At 44.7% G+C, this 25,087-nt stretch overlaps 2 long non-coding RNA genes across 4 annotated transcripts; one reads left to right on the forward strand and one right to left on the reverse strand.

Annotated features, from left to right (window-relative positions):
- Window positions 1–421: 421 nt before the first annotated feature.
- On the reverse strand, window positions 422–13,596 carry LOC123585231. 3 transcript variants are annotated; one of them, XR_006705995.1, is made up of 3 exons: window positions 10,889–13,596; window positions 10,146–10,258; window positions 422–5,013 (listed from the first exon to the last, which is right to left on the reverse strand). It is a non-coding gene; the product is annotated as an uncharacterized LOC123585231 (long non-coding RNA). The 3 variants fall into 3 exon arrangements; XR_006705994.1 differs by having other exon boundaries at window positions 10,051–10,258; XR_006705993.1 differs by lacking the exon at window positions 422–5,013 and adding an exon at window positions 7,647–8,765 and having other exon boundaries at window positions 10,051–10,258.
- Window positions 7,446–23,567, forward strand: LOC123585230. Its single transcript, XR_006705992.1, has 3 exons — window positions 7,446–7,617; window positions 21,980–22,214; window positions 23,337–23,567. It is a non-coding gene; the product is annotated as an uncharacterized LOC123585230 (long non-coding RNA).
- The last annotated feature ends 1,520 nt before the right edge of the window (window positions 23,568–25,087 follow it).

Genomic DNA, 25,087 nt, shown 5'->3' on the forward strand with positions numbered 1-25,087 from the left:
CACCTATCGAAATGTATTATAATTTACACATGGGGGTGTTGAGTGAGTTTATTTATTATGTCGTCTAGCCTTAACTAACTTTATCCTCACAGAAGCTGTCCAAGTGATTTTAAAACATTTCTGCAAAGAAACTAGAGATTGGAATTAAGGCTGATAATGCAAACAAACTCACCTCCAGAAAATGGCTCTTAAATACATTTGAAGGAAAAAAATAACAATGACTAATCAGATCCATCAAGATGATGACCAAAAAAAAAAAAAAAAATCAACATTTTTGAAATGTGGACTTACATCCACTTGAAATTATAGCTAATCATGGTAGTACATGTATAAAAATTATAAATAAGTAAATATTCATATGTTTGTGCATACTCAAATGTACTCAACTGATGGTTTGCATGATCCAAACAGATCGGTGATGGCTGTTTCTGTGCTTGAATAGGGTTAGGGGAGAACACCAGTACCCTGTTCTGAGGTCACTTGATTACAACACCATCATCTCAAGAGAGGACAATGGTCAGGTGGGCCAGGTGCAGCCTGGGACAGCAGTTTAGAGTGAGAGCCCATTTAAAATAATCGGGAAACTAACAAGCCTTTCATGATGATAGGGACTAGTCACAGCCACACTAAATCACAGTCACACATGATGGAGATGCATTATTCTTACTTGGATATTAAAGAGAAGAGTGATTCCAGAAGACTGGAAATCCACAGGAAAACTGTAATCATACATGCAATTCACAAAATAATTTTGGTTTGGATATATAATATTCATTCAGAAAAATATCTTAAGGACCTGTGTACAGTTTTACAAATAATAGTAACATGAACCTACTGTAACCACCACCTGGTCGAGAATTAGAATGTGGCCAGCCATCTGGAAGCCTTCCAGGTACCTTCTCCACTCATATCCCTGTCCCTCTACCCTGGGAGCCACTTTTGTTCTGACTTCTGTGATCATTCTTTTTGGGCTTTACTTGATAGTTTTACCACTTTGGCATGTCTCCATAAACAATATGGTTTGATTTTACCTGTCCTTATAACTGGAAATTTTACACAAATGGAAATCATTCCACATCGTATCCTTTTGCCTTTTATCTTTTGTTCAACACTGTTTGAGAGTCATTTGTGCTTCAAATAGCTACATCTATCTTTATTGATATACAGTCCTCATTTTATGAATATCCTACTTATTTATCCATTCTTTGTAAGAGAACATTTGGCTTATTTCCAGTTTTTAGTTATCATCAGGAATTCTGCCTTAAACATTCTGGTACATTTATCCAAGTGTACACATACATGAGTTTCTCTAGGACATATGTGATACAGAAGCACAGAGTTATAAGCTGTGCGTATCTTCAAATGGAGTGGATAACGACAATTCTTTTCCAAAGTAGTTGTACCAACTTACACCTCCCTTCCACTCCACAGTGTTTGAGACTTCTCACTATTACACACCTTATCCAATCTTGGTATTGCCAAACTTTTAAATACTTGCCAGTCTCCTGAGTATGTAGTGTTATCTCTTTGTGGTTTTAATTTGCATTTCCCTCATTATCCATAAAATGCTTTTACACTTATGTATTGGCCATTTGGATTTCATTTTTGGTAATTTATTGGGTTTTGTCCATTTTTCTATTGAATTCAGTTTCTCTTATTGATATGGAGTAGGTTTTTAAAATAGATTTTCAATTTATTGACACTTAAATATTACATATTCTGTAACATAACATATTTACATCTTCTTCCAATTTACAGTCTGACCTTTTATTATTTGTATAGAATCCTTTGGTGAATACAAGTTCTTAATTTTAATGTAGCCAAACTCATGTATCTTTCCTTTCTGATCTTGTTTAAGAAGACATTGCATATATTTTTTATGTGAAAATATTCTATATTGTCATCTAAAAGCTTATAGTTTCACCTTTTGCACTTAGATCTGTAGTCTACCTGGAATTCATCATTGAAAATGTCTTCCTCTCCTCACTCATCTGCCATGCGTCTTTTTCATATGTCAAATGTCCACACATGTGTTTATCATTTTTCTGTTCTCTCTATTCTGCTCCATTAGTCCATCTGTCCATTCTGTGCCAAGACCATGCTGCCTTTACTACAATTTAAAACAAATCTGGTGTCTGGTAGAGCAAGTCTTTCTGCTTCATTATTTTCTTCAGAAGAGTCAGAGATTCTTTGTGTTTACATCTAAGTTTTAGGATCAACTTCTCAAATTCTACCAACACTTTGCTAGAATTTTGGTTAGGATTAAGATTACATGGAATCCATGAATCAGCTTGGAGAAACTTAGTATCCTTCCAAAATTGGGTCTTCTCATCCATGAATATGGTATATTTTTCAATTTGTTTAGGTTTTCTTTAATATCTCTCAATACAGTGTTAAAATTTTGTCTGTGCATATCTTCCATATGTTAAAAACATACTTATATTAATTGCTTCATATGTTTTACATAATTATTTACTGATTTATAGGAATACCATTGAGTTTTGTATATTGCTATTGTATCTAGCTACCCTGGAAAAATCCCTCATTAATTCTAATAATTTATCTGTATGTTATTTTAGATGTCCTATGAACACACTGTTGTTGTTTTTCTTGCCCTTCCTTTGCACTGTCTAGGGCCTCCAGTATAACATTCAATATTATAATTTTTATGCATGTATCTTATACCTTTGTGAAACTGTAAGTTCAATGAGGGATAAATCATTGTACAACAGGGGTATTCAATAAGCATTTGTTGAATGAATCATGGAATGAATGAGCTATTCCATCATCCAGATGGCTAATCATAGCAGAAACCATAAATGGTCATGGAGGCAGGAGACAAGTTGACAAACTGGGTTAAAAATCAAAATCAGAACCAACAGTACAAAATATACTACTGGAGACCAACATGTAGGTGCAGAATACATGCATTAGCCTAGTCAAGGACCTGAGCTGGGTACAGAAAGAGGGACAATAACTGATTTTCTTGAGCTTCTGGTACAATGTAAGGCACTTTTAAATTCATAACTCTCTTCCCTAAAGAAATTGTGGGTGGGTTTTTTTTTAGTGTGTTACTGTGCTTCTACTACTTTTAGCTTAAAGCCCAAATTTTGTATATTCTTGTCCCTGCCCACCTCTCTGACCTTGGTCTTAGAAGGGTCTAACCTCCCCACCTCCCACCTCACCATCCCTTGTTGTGTTCCACTCACTCTGACTTCTTCCTGGTTTCTAGAAAATTCCAAGCTTTCTCTAATAGTGCTTTGCCTATCTGTTCCTTCTACTTGGAACACTCTTCCCACCATCCCTCCTCTGGCCATGCCTGTTAATTTGTCAGGTCTCTGCTCTATTGTCACTTTCTCAAGCAAGCCAAACCTCATTTTCACCATGTAGCTTAGCTACATGGTGTATACTCTTAAAGCCCCTGTACTTTTTCCTTAAAGGTTCTTACCAAAATAGCAATTTTATTCCTGTGTTATTATTTGACTAACGTCTCCTAATTAGATTGTAAATTCCAAAATAGGGGTGGCTGTGTCTAGCTTGCTCACTGCTGGCTTCCCCAGCACCTGGCTAGTGTCTGACACACACATGGCAGGTAAGAGTCACTTCCTGAACTAAAACCTGTAGATCTTCACTCTCGGCTTTCCTTTATGTCACTGCCCCTCTGTCCTGTCCCTTTCTCTCTGATGCCCTCAGATGCTCCCTCCTTGTTCCCACAGCCCTGTACCCTTGATTCTATGATGCTGCTTAACCATGTGGAACCCTATGCACCTCCACCTCCAGACTGGTCTTATTAAGTTCACCTTGTACTGTCAGCCCCTGCAAGGTGTCAGGCACATAGTAGGCCTTGATATATATTAGCTTGACTAAATGAATAAATGCAAATGAATAATAAACAATGAATGAAGTGTGTATGTGCATACAAGTATTTGAGAGTCTCTTACCATGGGGCAGTCTCTTAAATGAAGATAACTAATTGCATGTTTTTTATGATAATTTAGTAATTAATCTCCCTTTGAGAGGGTCTAAGATAGAACCACCTTACACCAAATTGCAGTCAGTAGTGAATATTCTTGCAGAGAGGATCTGGGTAGCGTATGCATGTGTAGATGTGTATGTAATATAATATATATTTTTTTCTTTCTAAAAAACCTTACAAAAATAAAGAAAATGTCAAAGCCTTTTAAAGGGCGCGATCACGCTGAGTAATACAACCCTTCCTTGATTTTTGCATTATTTCAGTATGAGATGTTTTTATGGCTCTTGCTAAAAATAAAAGACATTTCAGAGTTTCTCAGTAAATGAAGCACTGTAGACTTTTCAGTTTTGTTGTTTCCCCTAAAATTAATATAATTAATTAAAATCCCATGTGAGTGTGATTTACAATCTGTGAGTCAATGAGTCACAGACTCTTATGCTAATAGGGCAGTTCAGCTTTCTGAGCTCTTTACAAAAAACTGTGCCCCAGCGAAGGGCCAAGAACAGAGGTAAGGTGACAAAGAGGCCCAGAAGGAAGGACCTCTCTAACCAGGCCATGGTATATTTATATTGTGTTTGGAATGGAGGAGTCTGAGGATGATTTGGAAAGACAACTGCTTTTATCAAGTGTAAGAAATTAGTTTAACTGAATTTAAATGCAATTACAGGAGCAGCTGGTGAAGGCTAATTTCTCTTCAGTCTGGTTTCTCAAGAACCGCACCCCCATTCTGTTCCCTGGGAAGGGATCAAGTTTCAAGGTTTACATCATTGACACCAACCCTTATAGGCTGGCCTTGGTGGAGGTCAGTGCTAGGAGCCACAGAGGACGGGGATTACCTCTCTCCTGGTGTTTACCTGAATTTGCTCCTCCCCTTTCCTTTGTAAAGAGACCCAAGGCCAGGTGCCAGTATCAAGTTGACGTTACTTTGAAAGGCTCAATTTCCACTAGGGTCCATTCTGACGTGATCTCTGTCTAGATGGCACCGGGGCTGGAATCCAGGGTTTTTAGCTGTTTCTCCTGGTTCAGGATGGTGAATCCTGTGTGATGAGGAAAATCTTTGGCTTCGAGAACTGAAAAGCTCTTAAATGTCATCTACCTGGGCCAGATCACTAACCTGATAGACTGAGAACAGACAGCCTGGGAGCAATATCCTGACTGCCAGTCTAGTGTTACTGGTACCAACACCCCACACTCCATAACCGCACCTCAAAAATGTTAGGCCCATTCTTTCCACACGGGGAATCCCTACCACCCCAAATCCAGCTCAGTGCACACACCTGATCCCCTCAAATGCACTAAAGTGAATACAGTGTTCGGGCCTGGATCTTCTGCCTTTGGGTCAAGGCTTTGCCGTTCTTAAAATATGGAATGTATAAACCATCTCTGTCATCTACGCCCCCATATAAAGGAACTTATAAAATCATTAGTAGGAGAAGGGATTGTCACAGATAAGAGAGAGGAAAGAGATAAGGACACTGGAAAAGGAGGTTTTGGGGAAGCTGATCAAAGGAAGAAAGAAGGTGGGCACTCTGGGTAAACACTGCAGAGGTCTCCTGGCCAGTCCTGGTCCTGCTCCTGGCTCGGATCAAGTGATCCTCCAAGTGGGGGGTTGGAGGGAGGCCCTGTGGAGTCTCACTTCCCCAAGGGTTACCTGGTTTCTAGCTCTGAACTAGTGGCCCCAGCGGGACCTGGGATTTCCTGTCTTGTGGGCAACCTCCCCAGGGGCCTCCACATATGAGAAATGTCATGTGAAGCTTCTGGGTTTCTCTCAAGTGTCACCAGACAAGGGCATCAGCCACAAGCCAGGCGGGGCCGAGAGATGGCCAAGCTGCTCAGTGTGCCCATCCAGCCAGTGGCATCCCGCCGCGCCCCCACGTTTCCTGGAACTTTACAGACTGCCAGATGCCTTCAAGACAAAGCTGATGGGCCCCGGAACATGGCTCTCAACTCTCCCCAGCAACGAACACTCTCCAAGGCCATCACCCTGCCGGCCCCCTCTTCACTCTCATCCTGCCTTATCTATGTGTTGGTCCCCCTTCTGCTTGGGTACAAGGCCACTCCCCCATTTCCCCCACCTTCCCAGGTGCTCACACATGAGCACACTGAGGCCTGTGCCTCGTGGGGCTGCAGGGACCCCCTGGGCCCTGGCCTCCTTGGAGATCTCCTCAGGCCCCTGCAGCTCACCTGTCTTTAGCATCCTCTCTCCCTCCTGTCACGCACACCGCCCTCTTGTCCCATGCAGGGCACTTCCTGAGGGCTCCTCATGTGGCCCCACGTTCAGCATTATTACTGAACAGACTAACACCTATAAAGGTTGTTCACCGCAGCCCTCAAGGCAGCATGTAGGCTCCAGATACTTGAAGATGGGTTTGCCAAAAGCAAAAGACTGACCCCCCGCAGGAGAACCAAGACTGTTATCAAAGCCAAAGGTCCCAATCTCATTTCCTGAAGGTTTGTTGCCTACAACCTAGGATTCAGGTCAGATGAAATTATTAATTCCTTTTATGGGGGCTCGCGTGTCTTTTTTCTCTTCCATGAATTGGCATATCACAGGGGCTTTCTCAAATTATTGGCAGGGTTTGGAGGAGAGGAGGGGCCCCCAAATGCCTGTGAACATTAATAATGTTAGCAAGATCTATTGGAGGTGGGGTCCTAACACACACAGCTCAGTGCCCACGACACACAGCTCGTGCAGCTGATGGCCCCTGCCAGGCCCCGAGAGGTAACAAGGGTGATAAAGAATGGCAGTAGATCTGTGACTCTTAATCCCCAAGAAGGACTCAGCTGTAAGGCAGACCTTACTGAAATCCATATTTTCCTCGTTCAAACTAGCCAGCCCGAGGCCCCGGCTAGAAGAGCTTGCGGCTTCTGTCAGACAACCTGCTCACTCCTGTCTCCACACCAAACCTGCTCTATTCCAGGCTATTATTTTTATATGAAACTCTCTTCCCGATCAACTCATTTTGTTCAACCCCTGCTAACTGTCTTACGACTCCCATCCTTCAGTGAGCCATACCGGGAAGACAGGGGACGGCGAGGGGGCAAGAGTGGGCATGGGGCGGGATGAAGTCACTGTCGGCAATGCACCTGCAGTCAGTGGGAGCTACGGCTGGTAAACGAACCTCAAGTTCAGCCCTCCAAGACCCACAGGCAGCCAGGCTTCTGCATAGGACTGGACAGGAGGAGCCCTTTAGGACCAGACAAGAAAGAGTTTTGTTTTCTGAGCATTGACTTGCAGCTCAGCCCATGTGAGGGCTGTTCACTGAGGTGTCTCGGCCAGGTGGTAGATTTCTCCTGTTGTCCTGTGACTTGGCTTGAAGCGGAAGATGACCCGTGTCACCTGGCACCCTGATAACAGAGAGCAAATTCCAGCAAAAAAGTGCCCATGCCTGGGCTGGCCATTCTTGTGCCCAGCAGGCAGCTCCCTGCCATCTGGCCACCTTAGAGGGACCACAGCCGCTCTGCTCCTCGCCCACCTGGCTTCAGCTGCCTCCCAACCCCAGTGACAGGGACAGCATCGCCAATACTAGGCACAAACCAGCCTCCGATTTACCTGCTTTCCTGCTCTGGGGACTGGGGACCAGGTCCCCTAATGCTGTTGTGCCCTAGTTTTCCACAGAGCTGATGCCCTGTCCCTTGAGGTAAGCAATCTTCCAACCTTATTTGCAAATACTGAAAATACAAAGCTCAAATGCATTTGTGGCACTCAGGGCACTAACATTTGTCAGGGGACTTCACTAGAGATTTCCTAAGGCATTAAGTGAAGAAAATAAGTACTGGATAGATGGGAATTTGGGGGCAAAGCGTGCACACATGTACATCGCGATGGCCTCTTATTCTAATATAACATTACAAAGAGGTGGTCCAGAAAGAGATCAGGTAGAGGACCCGGGCAGCAAAGAACTGTCATAATTTCACCATGTTTCTTAAAAGGCGTTTTTAAAAGTGTGGTAGCTTGTGTTACTCCTACAAATCTGAGCACTCTGTTCATTGGTTTATTTACACAGTGACTTATTTCGGGAGTACATTACAAGAATACACGTGATAAAATGTGAAAGTATAGATAGATACATGGGAAAGCATGTATGGGAGGGAAATTTTAGAATGGGAGGGGAAATCTGGCATGTGGATATATGGATTATAGGGTTACATGGATAATAGAGGTGAGCCACTAATCAAGAACAGATGATTGCTAAACACTGGCCTCTTCACTGGTGTTGGTGACATTAATCAACACCTGTATAAACAAGGTGCTGGCTCCACATGGGCTAAGACATGCTCTTGCCTTCCAAAAACTCAGGGTTTGGGGGCAAATAGAAGGGTCCTTGTCCAAATGGGGTCCTGTCACAGATTCATAGAGAAAAGAAGACTGGGGTCAGCAATGTGGGTCCACATAAGTATCCCGGTAGAGACTCACCGTGTACCTGCTGATCTGTGCTGTGCTCCCCCCACTGCATGCATGTCTGGCCGGCAGCCCCACTTCTCCCTGGCTGAGGTCCATGGGGAACCTGGCATGCCCCCATAAAACAGCACCCCTAAACTGCTCCTAGCCAACATGCCCTCATCCGTAAAACACTCAGCACTGGTAGCACATCTCATGGTTGGAGCCACTCCTACTATAATGTCTAACAACTTGCTAAGATTTATTTGTCTGACGAATTCACTTGAACACTGACCCAGAAGAAAGATTCAGTGTCTGATGACAGGGGGAAGAAGGCTGAAGCCAGGGCCACATCTCCACACACGTTGGTGTTGGCATTTCCGGAAGCGGTCCCCTCATTGAAGGAAACTGTGAAGACCAGGATGGGGGAGAAGGGAAGGAAATTTTTGCAGCTCATCATTTGGCTAACACTGTTGCACTGATGGCAAGGCTCTCTGTCTAGATCAATTCTTGTGTTCATTTGAGCAAAGTAGTACTAACACATTTTTTAATGTTTATTTATTTATTTTGAGCGAGCGAGTGAGAGAGAGAGAGAGAGAGATTATGTGTGTGTGCACAAGCAAGGAAGGAGCAGAGAGAGAGGAAGAGAGAGAATCCCAAGGAGGCTCCATGCTGCCAGCACAGAGCCTGACGTGGAGCTTGATCTCATGAACTGTGAGATCATGACCTGAGCTGAAATCAAGAGTTGGTCCCTTAACTGACTGAGTCGCCCAGGAGCCCCAATACTAGCCCATTTTAATTCATGCATTTGATTTTTTTTTTCCAAGTAAAAAACTCTGGATTTGGTTTTGGCCCCATCTCTAGGCAATTTTGGAAAGAAACAAATTGGATTTCAGCACTAGAGTCTCACCCTGGATTCCCCCAGGTGGATCCTCACCCTGAAACACCCAAAAGTCTCATATTGTCCACTAGATATTCAGTCTCTTCCTGTAATAGATCTTAATGGGAATCACTTATCTTTTTTCTCATCTCAAGAGTAATCCATTAAATTAGCTAAATCTGACTGCCAACCTTTATATCCAAAAATAATACAGAAAATAAAATTAAGAAAAAGTGTACACCTAAATCCAACTCTTTACTTTTCCAGCTAATATTTGATTATTTTAGACATAATTCAATGATGCTAGACTCTTTTCTAGTATTAAATTACTCATTTTTTTTCTTTTTGAGTCAAAATCCTGATGGAGAACAAGTAAATCCTAGCGCCAGCTCTGTTCCCTGAGTCTGTTGCTTCAAGGCCTCTTGACATCAGGCTCTCGCTGGGAGTTCTTGTCTGTCCTTGGGTCCCACTCCAGCAGACCAGGGGTCAGTGGGTACAGGAACCAGAAATAAGGCTTTCTCATCAGAAAGAGCTGAGCGGAAATTCCAGCACAACTACCCAGTTACTGTCTTGATGTTCTCATTTGCAAAAAGAGGTTCCTAACACCTACTTCACAGGCATTTTATAAGGATTAAATAAAATAATAAATGTGAAAAGCTTAGCATGGTGTCTGGCTCACAGTAAGGATGACAGTCATCACCACCATGATGTCCTCCTTATCATCATCATCACAGCCATCACTGATTCTTACAACTAATTCAAAAACAAGCCACACATTTCCTTTAAATCTCTGATTCCCAGTGGAGGGCTGACCTTGTGGAAAGGTGGTGAGATTTGGGTCCATCCTAGCTGTTAGCTCTGGGTCTGCCATCTCGGACAGCCTGCTTAGCCTCTCTGGGTCCTCTCACCTCGTCTGTCCAGTAGGGATGACAGCTGCTGGGAGGGTTAGCGTGGGGGTGTGTACAACGCATCCAGATCCATTAAAGATTGGCTTTCTGCACCTTCATCCTTTCTTCTTTCACTGTAACGAAATATTAGAAGAAATCACACCCACATGAGATGCCACACATCTACCTAAAAGCCTTGTAATAGCATAGGCAAAATATTTAGTCTCATTTCATCAGACTCTATTCTCTTTGGGCTCTGCTTACAATGGGTATTAATCACTTAATCATACAAGCTAATTTATACTCATCTGCTAATCAGTTAATGGCTCTTCCATAAGCATTTACATAATGTTTTTAGCCAGAAAAAAAAATGCAGTCCCCCAAAGGCCCCTAGGAAGTGTCCCTGTGGTGAGCCTACCCTGCCCGGTGACAGGGACTACCTTCATGTGGAGAATCTTCCATAATCACCCAACGGCAGCCCATCCTGCCTGTGCCTGAGCTTGAGCCTGAGCCTGAGCCTGGGTCTGCTTGACTTGACAAGACCCCCATTTGTTTGCATGGATCTGTTTAAATGCTTGCTCTCTGATGGCTGCATTTCTTCACACACCCAGATGCACAGTACAATACCTGCCCCCTCTTGTTAGAGTGAATGCACAGCTGGGCTTGTGTCTTATTAGCAGGCTGGGGCTGGGTAAGGGGGCAGCAAGGAAGAAGGAAACTTATATCTTGGAAGCTGGCCACTTCTGTGTATAACAAATATAAACCAGAACTGGGTGACACTTGGGACCATCAGCATAAGCCAAGATAGAAGTCACTCTTGCAAGGAGTCTGTGTTCCTGGTAGAACGATACCAACAATCAAAGTTAATGATTTCTTGCCATTGTACATTAAGACCAGAACATTGGAGAAAATGCCTCTTCAAGACTCAGGGTGCGCACTGTTGCACCATTTGGTTGTATAAACTTGTCACTATCTGCACCTGGGTGGCAGCTCAGCTGTGGTCAGTCCCTGGGGGGAGGATATTAACCCTTTTGGTGACAAAGGCTGGCTCAGCTTATTTTGCAACCATCTCAGTTTCTGGAAACAAGCCACATCATGTCTTGAAGGTGGAGAGTGGATGGAATCTGAAAGAAGGTAGGTCACAGACCGGCAGAGAGGGCAAGGAATGATTGACAAGAACCGTAGGTGAGTCTCTGAGAGGTTGTGTGACTTTGCTTATATTAAAACATAAACTGTGGATTGGATGGGGCTCAGACATTTGGCTACAGCACACATTTGGAAAACGCATCAGCCAGAGCAGCCATGGCACCTAATGCGCATCTTTGTTTGAGTAATGCTGATGGGAAGTGACTCAGCAAAGGCTGTAAAATGGGTTGCATTGGGAAAACCAAAGACTTCTGCTCCCAGGTCAGATCCTGAAGGCTAAATCCAGAGTTTCACTTCGTTCTTGGATTTGCTGCTGCTGCCTCCACTGGGGCCACCAGATAGCCAAGGGCCTGGGATGGTCTCCAGTCGTCTCCAGCACCCTGGCTTGGGAAGCAGGCTTTGAGTCCAAGGGTGGACATCTCTGTGGCTAGCCATCTGGTTAATGCTCATCATGCCCGTGTGGGACGCCAACAGGGAACAGACTTAGGACAGAATCAATAATCTGGCAAGGAGGAGGAAGCTCACAGCTTCACAGATGAGCTCCTGAGCATTAATTAATTTATTCATTAATTCAATAATAATTCATTAAGGGCATATTATATGACAAGCAATGCGAAGACATAGAGTGATGGTACCATTATAAAGATATATAAAGACATACCCTCTTCCTGTCTTTAGGAAGCCCATACTGGCGGAGCAAGACAACCACGCGGACGTGTAATCAGAATACAACCTTAATAAATAGTGTTTTTGTAATGTGTACAGAGTGTTACAGGACTATAAAGGAATATGCAATTATCTGAGGAATTCCATTAAAGCTTCACAGAGGAAACAGCATGAGGGCTGCAGCTCAAAAGGTGACTGGGAATTTCTACAGACACGGGAAAAGGAGAAAGTAGCAGACTTTAAAATCAGGCAGACCCATCCGCTAGCCCTAGATCTACTTGTGCAATGCTGACTTCAGTATTTAGTCTCTGTTTCTCCATCTGCAAGATGGAAATAATAAGCCTATCTTGCAGAATTTTACAAGAATTGGAGATCATCTATATTCAAAGAAGTCGTGGCTTTAGCACATTAACCAGCTGGGTCTTGAAAGAGGACATTTTATATAGCTGATATACCATGAGTAAAAACAGAGACATGTGGAAAGAAACAGTACATTTTGCCAACAGGAGGTAGTTTACCACATCGGGAAAGTAGGCCTGGGAGGAGGAAATAACAGATGACGCCAGACAGATGATTGGGGTTCATTTATGATGAGCCAGGACTGTCTTAGGTGAAGAAGAGCCAGGGTCATTCAGGCTTGCCCACGACCGCTCTGCCCAAGGGCTCACGGTGAGTCTGCTTCACGGGTGGCTTCCGCTCAGTCTTCCCGGTTCTTCCTCCTCCCCACGCCTCCTCTGTCCATCATACTCTGACAGTCCCCACGCCATGCCCACGGCTCTATCCTCAGCATCGCCATATGCCATTCCTCCTAATTCTTTAGCAGTCACGTCTATTTAGAGCTGTATTGAAAGTCACTTCTATCACTTCTCCTGCAGGTGCATTCTAAGAATACCCAACAACAAAAATCCAAACAGGCAAACAAAGAAATGACAGAAAGATCTTGATGACACCGAGAATTCATTGCCCTCTAGACTTTGCTTTCTTCAAGAGTTAGTTGGAAAGAATAATATTACCAACTTCGTGGGATTAAATGAGATAATTCCGTGAAGAGCAAAGTAAATCCTTATCAGCTTATTAGCTGCTATTATTATGATTGTTCCTAGCTTTGTAAAATAGGTAACCATTCAATACATTTGAGTGCTTACTATGTGCAGAGAATCAAAACATTCCTTTACAAACATATAATTCACCTACAACTTTTTGGGCAGATATATTCTGCAGAGAAGAAAGCACAAGCATATGGGAGCAGTATAATTTAATCACCACCTAATTAGCCAAACTATTTAAAATCGGCCTTACAATGATGATGAAAACATTCTCACTTCTAAATGCCGGAAGCTGCGTCTTCCTGTAATTCTCTCCCTGGAAAACTGCGCACTGAGGGGCTCTTGGCTCAACCCCATGTGTTGGCTCCACTGACCCCTTTCTCTCCATCACATTCAGACCTCACTGAGTCTAGTCATTTCCTTGCTTTGTCATTAGAGGAGGCCAGGATGGCCTCTGTTATCTTTCCTCATTTTCTGGATGTTTCTCCTAGTGGTGATTGTCCTTTGTGTGGGAGGGTGTGCCTGAGATAGGGATAATAGGACCCAATATTTATTAAGACTTGCTACATGGTGGGGGCGCCTGGGTGGCTCAGTCGGTTGAGCGTCTGACTTTGGCTCAGGTCATGATCCCACAGTTCGTGGGTTCAAGCCCCGCATCAGGTTCTGTGCTGGCAGTTCGGGGCCTGGAGCCTGCTTCGGATTCTGTGTGTCCCTCTCTCTCTCTGCCCCTCCCCTGCTCACGCTCTCTCTCTCTCAAAATTAAATAAACATTAAAAAATTAAAAAAAAAAAGACTTACTACACAGCAGAGGCCATTTAAGCATTTCACTTTTGTTTTTCTTGAGAGAAAGTGAGCGACATGAGACAGAAGGAGACAGAGACAGAGACAGAGAGACAGAGAGAGAGAGAAAGAGAGAGAGAATCTTAAGCAGGCTCCATGTTCAGCATGGAGCCCAATAAGGGGCTCAATTTCACGACCATGAGATCATGACCTGAGCCGAAATCAAGAGTCAGAAGCTTAACGGATAAGCCACTCAGGTGCCCCCAAACATTTCACATTAACCCTCCCATAGCCCTATGAGATTAACACCATGAGTATCTCCATTTTCTAGAAGAAGCCAAGGCTCCAAAGGGTTAAATAACCTGCCCAAAGTCTCTCAGCTGATAGGTAGTGCAGCCAATATCCACCCCCAGGCAGTCTGCTTCCAGCTTCCCTAAGAGTCAGAAAATCCAAAAGCAGTAGAAACCTTTGGGCTAAGAAGAGGCAGTTGCTGTAAGCAAACCCAATTCTTAACTCTTGTTTCCCAATTAACCCAAAGCTTCCCTTACAGAGTGTAGAGAAACCCTGTTTTCAGACTGTCCAGTGATGAAATTATGAACACCCAAGCCAGGTAAATAAATGTCCAATGGAAGGTTTCTCTGAACAGCTAATTATAAAAAAAAAAAAAAAAAAAAAAAAAAAAAATCTGTTATGACAGAAAAGCCCAGAGAAACTTAGAACAAAGTAAGAGGCCACAGTGTTCAAAGAATCAATCAAAAAGGAAAAACACTGTAAATACGGAGAAAGCCCACAAACCGAGACCAAAGTACAAGACACTCAGCAGGAATGTTCTACAGAGGATTAAAGCGTTTGACAGACAACTGGACTAGATGATTTTAAAAGATCTTTCTAAACCCAGAGATGCCATTATTCAATCAGGAATGTAATTTTTTTAAAGTTCCCAGTGTTCATGTTTTTAATCTCGTGGACTAATTCAGAGCAGGTCAGCATAAGTTTGGTGCTGCCATTGCCTCCAAACATTTCCACATCCAAATTCCACTGTGCACACCAAACCCCACGTGTTGGCTCCACTGACCCCTTCTTTCCATGCACCTTATCTCGGTTAATGGTCTCACCATTGCCAGTCACCCCGACCTGGTGCTCAGAGTCTTCCTTGACTCCTCCTATACCCTCGGGCTCCACATCCAACTGGTCAACAAGCACGATCAGCATCTAAAGTGTCTTCCCTAGCTGTCCTCTCCTACCCCACCATGGCCCTGTTGGTGCAAGTAAGTCATACTACAGTACCTACTGTGGACTAAAGACACAAAGATGAAAGTCATGGTCCTTCCCCTCAAAGAGCTCACAGCCTGGTAAAGGAGACAGGCTTATACACAGAACTCAAGACCCAGGCAAGAGGCATACAGGAGGTACAGTAAATGATACAACAGATCAATATGTATCAAGCATCTTGTTACCTCACCTGGTCACAAAAGGCTCCTAGTCCACATGCCTTGTCTCCTCATCCTGTCCATTACTCACACTGCCAGCCTAACAATCCCCTCTTTTGGTGTCACTTGATGCTCAGAAGCATAAGGGCACCTGGGTGGCTCAGTCAGTTGAGCATCCAACTCTTGATTTTGGCTCAGGTCATGATCTCACAGTTTTGTGAGTTCAAGCCCCCCATCAGGCTTTGCACACTGACCTCAAGGAGGTTGCTTGAGATTCTCTCTCTCCCTCTCTTTTTGCCCCTCCCCCACTAGTGCTCTCTCTGTCTCTCTCAAAATAAACAAATAAACTTAAAAAAGAAGAAGAAGAAGCAGCATTGGATGGCTGCACTTGTCCAGGTATGTGAAGGGCAGATTTCTGCGCCTTATGCTGAATATAACCTACGGCAGAAGTGACGGGTGCTTATGAGCTTGTTCAGAGACATTTCCGGAGTAAGACGAGCCCCCGGGAAAACAGTGGCATTATATGATTGGCAAGAGGACTAATACCAGACTCAAAAAGAATATTCACAGAGGTGGGAGGAAACCAGGAAAGAGAAAGACAGGGAAGATAGAGTGACAAGAAGTTGAAAACAGTCAGTGGCAATGAATGTTGCTGAAATTTAAGCCAGAAGAGAACTAAAAGCCAGCTACTGGTTGCCTAGTGGTTTTGCAAAAGCTACATCTTTCCATTGATTGGATCAGATACCAGGCTTCATGGGTTTGTGATTTGATTATGAGGTACAGGAGGGCTGCAAGGATCCCTGTATCCCCTTTTAACATGACTGGGAGTGAAAAAGATGTATTTAAAGCATTCCATCCTATATTCAATTTATTTAAGCCCAACATGTTGGTTTTTTCTTTTTCTTTTTTTTTTTTTTTTCTTTTTTTGAGAGAGAGGGAGAGTGAGGGGGATGGGGCAGAGAGAATGGGAGAGAGAGAATACCAGGCAGTCTCCACGCTTAGCATGCAGAGCCCAACATGGGGCTCAAGCCCACAACCATGGCATCATGACCTGAGCCAATATCAAAAGGGAGACGCTTAATGGACTAAGCCACCCAGGCGCCCCCAACGACTTGGTTTTAACTGCTGAGAGCAGAGACCATCTCGTTTCTCTTCATATCCTTATCCCATGGTAACCAGCAGTGTTTGATGCATGTTTGTTTGTTTGTTTGTTTGTTTGTTTAGGGCAATGGTAATTTTCCTGTAATTAGTTCTTAACTAAAATATTTGAGGGTGCGTGGAAATGGTTGCTTCCACCAATGGTTTCAAACATTGTTCATTGGGTTTTTTGTTCTACTGATTTGCATTCTCTCTAGAGAGGCAACTAGCTGAGTAGGCAAAAATAAACTTTCAGAGATCACATTTGAGTAATCACAAATTCTGAACTTATATTGGCCCAAATTAAGATTTATTTTTGTAATTTTGGCAGCTCTGAATTTGCAGTGTAAGTCAACAAGAAAACAGGACTTACATTGCCCCCATAACCACCAAACGATTTATAAACAACTTGGATGGAAGCTTCTATGATGTAAAGCAAATCTGCACCAGTATGCCACATCAGGTCAGATGGCGGGACTCACTTTACGTTCACCCTATTTCCTGGATGGACAGTGCCTGATCCTAAATGTTCCCTTTATTTCTATTTTTATTTTTTAAATGTTTTATTTATTAGTGAGAGAGAGAGGGGCAGAGAGAGAGAAGGGGGCAGGGGATCTGAAGTGGGCTCTGTGCTGACAGCAGCGAGCCCGACATGGGGCTCGAACTCACGAACTGTGAGATCATGACCTGAGCTGAAGTCAGATGCTCAACCGACTGAGCCACTGAGGCGCCCCCAAAATGTTCTCTTTTTTAAAAAAACTGACTTAGGGGGCGCCTGGGTGGCGCAGTCGGTTAAGCGTCCGACTTCAGCCAGGTCACGATCTCGCGGTCCGTGAGTTCGAGCCCCGCATCGGGCTCTGGGCTGATGGCTCAGCTGATGGCTCAGAGCCTGGAGCCTGTTTCCGATTCTGTGTCTCCCTCTCGTCTCTCTCTGTCCCAAAAATAAATAAACGTTGAAAAAAATAAATAAATAAAAATAAAAATAAAAATAAAAATAAAACTGACTTAGTATGCAGGTACTAGGGTTCTGATGTTTCTGAACACACTGCATTCTGAGCCACCCCAATGGCTCCGCACACAAGGTCATTTACAACATGTAGCAGTAACACGATTGCACACGATTTACAGAGGAAATAATCATTTGCTATGAAATTATCAAAAGCTCCCCTTCTGGCCATCCTGAGAGCAGTTCTCCAACAGTTTTCCCTTAGGTTAACCCCAGAATATTCTGGAAGTCTATTTATTTATAATCCTGGCACTGACCTCCTATGTCTGTGAGGTCTTTACCAAATCCAAGCGGGTGGACAAGCACTGATTCCCTGTCGCTGGCCTCACCTTGCCAGGTTCTCCCAACACCTCCTAAGCCTTTTCAAACAGAGGGCTCACCCAGCCTGCCCAGGGCCAGGGTCCATCAAGCCTTATCTGCTCTGTTGAGAGTTGGCATCCCACGGCTCCTGGCCCAGCCTGCAGCAACAGCGGTTCAGCAGTGGCCCTCACACCAGGAGCCTGTGCACACAGGCATCTCCCTGGGGCCCGGGGGAAACAGACAGAAAACCCTCATTGAAACACTGGCTCAGCGAGTTCCATTATTCATGGACAGAGAGAAAGCAATGGCGCTGAAGTTAGGCACCACGTGTCCTGACAGCCAACATGGGGAACAAGTGGGGGTTCAAACCACAGTGCACTCAACCTTCTCTGGGCGTTAGAGGAGGTCCTAAAGCACTTCTGTGTCCCCATAACGTGGGATCTGAATACCTAGGGCTGACAGAAAGGTAGGTCGACACGTCTCTTTTATGTTACAAATACCGCCTTGACGTTCTGAAAACATGAGTGAGCCACCTACTAAAAGCACATCAGCACACACACTTGCAAAGTCAAACTCCTTCCTTAACCAAATGGCCTTGAGAAGAGATGTGTAAAGAGACATACGATCCATGCTTAGCCTCTTGAGGGGGTGCTGGATTTTTAATTGACATATAAAAAAGGTAATTGCTTGAATCCACTGTAAACCTGAAGAGGTTTGATCCTGCTTCCTCCCAGCCAAAGAGTCTGTCGGTAATTTTTTCTCTTGTTCATCACAAACAGGCGCTGCATCCAAGACATTGCCCAACTCAAATCCGGTAATTCCCTCCAAGACCATCATAACCTTCCAAAATAAGCTTGTTCGTTTAAAATAGTCTTGTCAATAGCACTCACCAACTCACACAGAGCAAATAATGATTTATACCTGAAAAAAAAAGGGAAAACTGTCAGCCTTTGGCTCATCCTAGAGGAAAGAGTGATGAATTCACAGGCTACTGTTTCAGTAATTTTTACTTTAAAATGTAAATTGTATTTTTTTTGTTGTCATTACAAGAATGACACATGAGTATTATGGAAAATTTAGAAAGACCACTAACCAAAAAAAAAAAAAATAGTAGTCAATTAATTAGACAAACGATAATCCCACAGTGGAGATATAACCTCTGGTATTTTGGCTTACACTCTTCCAGATCTATCTTTCTTTCTTTCTTTCTCTTTCTTTCTTTCTTCCTTTCTTTCTTTCGTCCATCCTCCATGGCATCATGATGCTCACAGTCCTTATTTGTGAGGCCATTGTAGAAGATGAAATCTGTGTCAAGAAATAACTATGAACACACTGGATACTTTTAGCCACTGAAACCCAACAAGCCTCTTGGAGTGCTAGGTCAGGCTCAGTAGGTTCAAACCACAAGAGCTGGCTTCATTGATTGGGTGTTCGGCCACATTTTCATGCCATAGAGTGGCTCTCAGCACTGGCGGAAGCAGCGACCCGGGGGGAGCCAAGAGGGCTTACTGTAAGTCAACATGTTTGTTGATCCTGGACCAGTGGCTGAGCCGGAGGACAGGGAGAGCCCTGCAGGGCAGACAGACAAAGAGCAGGGAGACAGAGCTGGAACATGGAGGGGCGAGCAGTGTCTGCTCTCTTCTCTGGGGGAGAGAGAGGCCCTGGGATTCTTTCCATCTGCAGAGACTGCAGTGGTCAATGCCCCCATGGCCTGTGGGGCTTTGGGTATATGTCACAAGAGGGTCCTCTCCCCAGCGGGAAAATTGTTTATTTGGCATCTGACCAAAGGCATTAGGGCTCCTTTGAGAAACATTTGATCGGGGCCCAGAATTTTCATGTACGCTATGGAGAAAGGAGGTCAATTTAAAGAAAATTTAGATAGAACAAAGCAGCCTCTTTAAGGGGCAAAGGCAGGGATGCGATGTTTCTAGGGCAGAGACACTGACCCCATTCCCATTCTAGGAAAGGGACACTGACCCCATTGAAATAAACAAAAAAAGCTCCTCAAAGAGGCTCACCAAACCCAGGCAGTCACGAGCGGGAAAGAGGTCCTCACGCCTCTGCAGTCTGGCCAGGGACCAACGTCTCCATCAGCCTTGACACAATCAGTTCTCTTAATACGGGGAGGCCCTGGGATCACAGCAAGCTCCCCTGGGCAGCTGATTTGCCTTCAGTGATCTGCCAAAGCCCGTGCAAGTGCTGTTTCCACCAGAGCTGGAAAGTGTCGATATATTGCGGGGCAGGGAGGACCTCATGTTTCCCGAGCTCTTGCTAACAACAGAGTAGTCCACATTTCCTCACTTACCCCTTACAGTCACCCTAAGATGCTCAGTACTCTTGTTCCCACCTTGCAGATGAGAACGCTGAGGCTCCGATCATGGGAGGGATCTGCCCCGGGTCCCACAGCAAAGTGACAGAGCGGGCATCCAAAGCCCCTGCACACTGGTGCCAGAACTCATGTCCTTGACCTTCTATGCCGTTCTGATCTCAGTCCCCTTCAGAGTGTTTCTTTCTTCTATCCCACTGACTTCCTCCTTTTTATGAGAAGAATGGAGAGTCTTTATAGGTGACGATAATGAACACGAGAGCTTAGTTTTTCATAGACCTCTACCTCCTGCAGGAAAGGATCAGAAGTCAGCATGGCGGTGATGTTTTGTATTCCTCTGCCGTAGCTTAATTAAGGGAGCGCGTTGTGCCGTGATTACTTAATACATTTAACATTTAATAATTATCCAACACGTAGCCAGTATTCCAAGACAGACGCATCCGGAGAATCAAGAACGAAAAGGCAGGAAGGAGAAAGGGAGGAGTAGATGAGGCGTTAAGGAGTAGACAAGGTTTGAGGGGGAAGATGAGGTTTGCTGCCCTGTGCATTCTTAGTGTGGCTGCAATGGCCAAGGCACCGCGGCGAACGCTGATTCCCTTCCAATAAGAGCAGCGCTGTTCCCTGGGCAGAGAGCTGGCCGCTGAGCACACTGGGGGAGCCCTGTCCGCAGGACACAGATTCCGCTTGCGGTTTTCCAAGGGAGGGACCGATGGCCCCCGGCCATCTGTGCTCTCTGCCGGACCCCACAAGGTTTGACCGTGACAGCTGAGGGGGGGCTAGGATTGCAGCCGTGAGCACACTGGAAAAAAACAGCTGCTGCGGGTCCTTTGCTCGCTGGCCTGCGCTCCGCTGGCGAGTGGGACATTACGGCCTTTGTTATTCACGAAGCATTTGGAATCTCTGTCCATTTAAGGAAGGAAGCCGCGGGGTAATCCAGCCCTGGCTGTGCCATTGACGAGTGACTCACTCATTTCTGCCACGTGAACTGTGGATGAACCCGGGCCGCCGGGGCTCAGGCCCTTCCTCGGACGTGGTCGACAGCCTGCACTTGATTAAACTTAATGGATTCCTGAGGCATACGTGCGCTCTATATATTAAGTCAAATTAAGCCCTGTGCACCATAAACCATGCTTTCTGTTTGTTTTGATAACATTAGAGAGTTGGGAAGGAAAAGAGCAGGTTTAGGGTAAGAGCAAGAGCCCGGCCACATTGGTTTACCCCAAAGGGAATCCAAGCCAGCGCCGGGCCGCCCGGGGATGGTGGGGGCGGCGGCGGGGGTGCGGGGGCAAGGCTTGGGGGTGGGGGCTTCAGCTGGTGGGCCGCCTGGACCGGGAAGGGCTGAGGGCGCAGTGCAGAGTGGAGCTGGTCCTTGGAGAGGGGAAGCCGTGGATTTGGATTCCATCCCTGCCCTACCGCTAACGAGCCGCGTATCCCTGGGCAGCTAATGCCTCCTGCTCTTAGCTTTTTCATCTGTGGAATGGCCTGTCTCGGCTTCAGAGGGCTGGCAGGAGGGTAACATTGGCCAAGGGTTTAGCACAGCGCAGGGTGCACCGCGAACATTAAGAAAGGTAGGCATATACGTACAGGTACACCTGCATATATGTGTATACCTCTGCATGTATACATGCTTAATGTAAATATCAGGCTATCTAGGCATATACGTATACCTAGATAGTGTACTTATTGGCCTGTATAGAGACAGATCAGCCCATGTCGATACAGACACAGACATAGATAATGCACGTCTCAGCACATAGAGATAGAGATATATACATACACATACATAAAGTATCTATTGGCGTATATGGGTATATGTATGAGGTAGCAGGGAGCCTGGGCAGGGTCGGCACAGGGGACGGTATGGCAGAGGAGGGGGTGACCCCAAGGCCCGCACTTACCTGAGCCATGAATAGAGCCCCTCCTCGGGGCTGCTGGGGTAGGAAGCCGACATCTATCAGGTGGCCCCTTATTGGAGAAGCGATGTCCTCTCATGTGGTTTTTGCTGTTTCTAAAAACAGAAAGCAGAGGCTGTAACCGTGGCCAAGATCGTTCAGGGGAGACTCCTTTGGGAACCAGTAGCTGACGCGCAGCAAGTGACGCCCTCTGGCCGGAGGGAAGAAGAAGCTCAGGGGCCAGTCGGGAGCTGGGGACAGACGCCTGCCTCCTTGGGCCTTGCATCCGTGACCCTGGAGTTAGGTTCCCAGGCCCCCAGGAGGGAAGCAGCTTGGGTCTAAGCCGGCAAAGGAAAAAGGGGTAAGTTTTTCCCGGCAAATCGCTCTGTCCTGACAGAGCCACCAGCAGCCTCGTCCCACAACCCAGCATGTGACATGGCTCTCTGCACACCAGTCCTTCTGCTTCTCCGCCCACTTTCACTTCTCCTCTGTCCTTATCTTGGCCTCCCCTCTGGAGGAGCGGGTCCGGAGCACCGTGCCTGCGGGGCAGGGACAGGATGGAGCACTCGTGGTGCCTCTGCTCCAACCGTGGAAGAGACTTTAGGCCCCTGAGTCCAGCGAGTCTCAGGGTCCTCACCGTGAGGACAAGTGTACCAGCTCTGCGAGGACCCAGTGAGGTCGCATGTGTGGTGGGGGACGCAGGCTTTGGAAACGAATACAACATTGCACACACGTTCCTCTTTCAGGGACTTGCACCCCACAGGGACTCTGACAAGCTGGCTCATGTCCTTGCCACCACCACTAGAGCACTATGAGAGCACACAAAAGCTGTACACTATGGCCTGGCTTGTGCCTCCCCCAAATCCACATTTTGAAGTCCTCATCCCCAAAGTGATGGTTTTGGATGAGGGGCCTCTCGGAGGCAATTAGGTTTCCAGGGAGTCATGAGGAAGGGGCCCTCGCGATGAGCTTAGTGTCCTTTGTAGAAAAGACACCGGAGAGCTAGCATTGTCTCTCTCCCTACCACGTGAGGACTCAGTGAGAAGGCTTCCACACGCCAGGAAGAAGGCTTTCACCAGAGCTCGACCAGGTTTGCAGTTTGATCTTGGACTTCCGGCCTCCAGAAGTGTGAGAAGAGGACACACTTGTGTCCTATCAGCCGCCTGGCCTGTGGCGTTTTGCTGTGGCAGTCCGAGCTGAGTGGGACACACACATCTCAGGCTTATAACACTGACAGCAGGCTAGGTCGATCCCTACCCAGCCGTGGGGCCATGACACCAGCGGGCCAGGGGCTCTAGTTAGCACAGGATGAATGCTGAGCTTTCCAAAAAGTTTTGAAAAGCAATTTTGTTTTCCTTTGGTTTTTGAATGTGAATGATTCCAAAAAGATGGTGGGTTAAAATGTGGGACGGTTATTGGTAGAAAGAATGTACAATAATACATGCTCTTACATAATGTAAAAGTGACTGTCATACATTTTCAGAGCACGTGGGCAGGTACAGGTGGGAGAGAAGTGTGGGGAGCAGCACAGAATGTCACAGCTCCACGAGACGGAAAATGATGGCACCCGGGCACACTGAGACATCGGTACATTCACGCTCACCCTCCTTCACATCTAGTGAACAGATATTTCACAGCGAAGACGTTAATCTCCTTCTGGTCAATAGTTCTCAGCCAAATGATCAAAATAAAATACATCACTCATCGCAAGAAAAAAAACCATAACTATGTGTGGTGATGGATGTTAACCAGATTTATTGAGGTTATCATTTCAGAATACATACAAATACCAAATCGTTATGCTGCACACCTGAAACTGAAAGCGTGTTCTGTGTCAATTATACCTCAATACGTTCAGACACACACACACATGCATACACACATGAATAGATATACACATGCATACACACATACAGACGTATACACATGCAGACATACACATGCATATATACATACACACATACATATATATGTACGCACATATGCATATATACACACACATACATATATACATACACATGCATATACACATACACACATGCATATATACATACACACATACATATATACGTACACATATGCATATATAAGCACACATGCATGTATACATACACATGCATACATATATACATACACACATGCATATACACACATGCATATACACGCACACATGCATGTATACATACACACGCATACATATAGACACACACGCATATACACATACACACATGCATATATACATACGAACATACATATATACACATATATGCATATATACATACACACATGCATATACACCCATGCATATATACGCACACATGCATGCATACATACACACACATGCATGCATACATACACACATACATACACACATGCATATACACATACACACATGCATATACACATACACACATGCATATATATGCACACACATATGCATATATACATACACACATACATATATACGTACACATATGCATATATAAGCACACATGCATGTATACATACACACACATGCATATATACATACACACGCATACATATATACATACACACATGCATATATACATACACACATGCATATACACACACGCATACATATAGACATACACACGCATACATATAGACATACACACACGCCTATACACATACACACATGCATATATACATACGCAAGTACATATATACATACACATATTCACATATGCACACATGCATGTATACATACACACTTGGATATATACATACACACATACATATATACATATGCATATATATGCACACATGCATGTATACATACATGCATGCATATATACATACACATGCATACATATATACACACATGCATGTATACATACATGCATGCATATATACATACACATATGCATATATACACGCGCATGCATGTATACATACACATATGCATATATACATACACACATATATGCATATACACACATGTATATATACATACACATGCATATCATTATACATACACACATGCATATATACATACACACACACAAAAACACATACAGACGTGCATATACACAACACATGCATATATACATACACATACATATATACACATATGCATATATACATAAACACATACATATATACATACACATATGCATATATACACTCACATGCATGTATACATACACACATGCATATATACACACACGCATATACACGTACACACATGCATATACACACATGTATATATACATA

The sequence above is a fragment of the Leopardus geoffroyi genome, chromosome C3, assembly GCF_018350155.1.
Source record: "Leopardus geoffroyi isolate Oge1 chromosome C3, O.geoffroyi_Oge1_pat1.0, whole genome shotgun sequence".
Taxonomy (NCBI): domain Eukaryota; kingdom Metazoa; phylum Chordata; class Mammalia; order Carnivora; family Felidae; genus Leopardus; species Leopardus geoffroyi.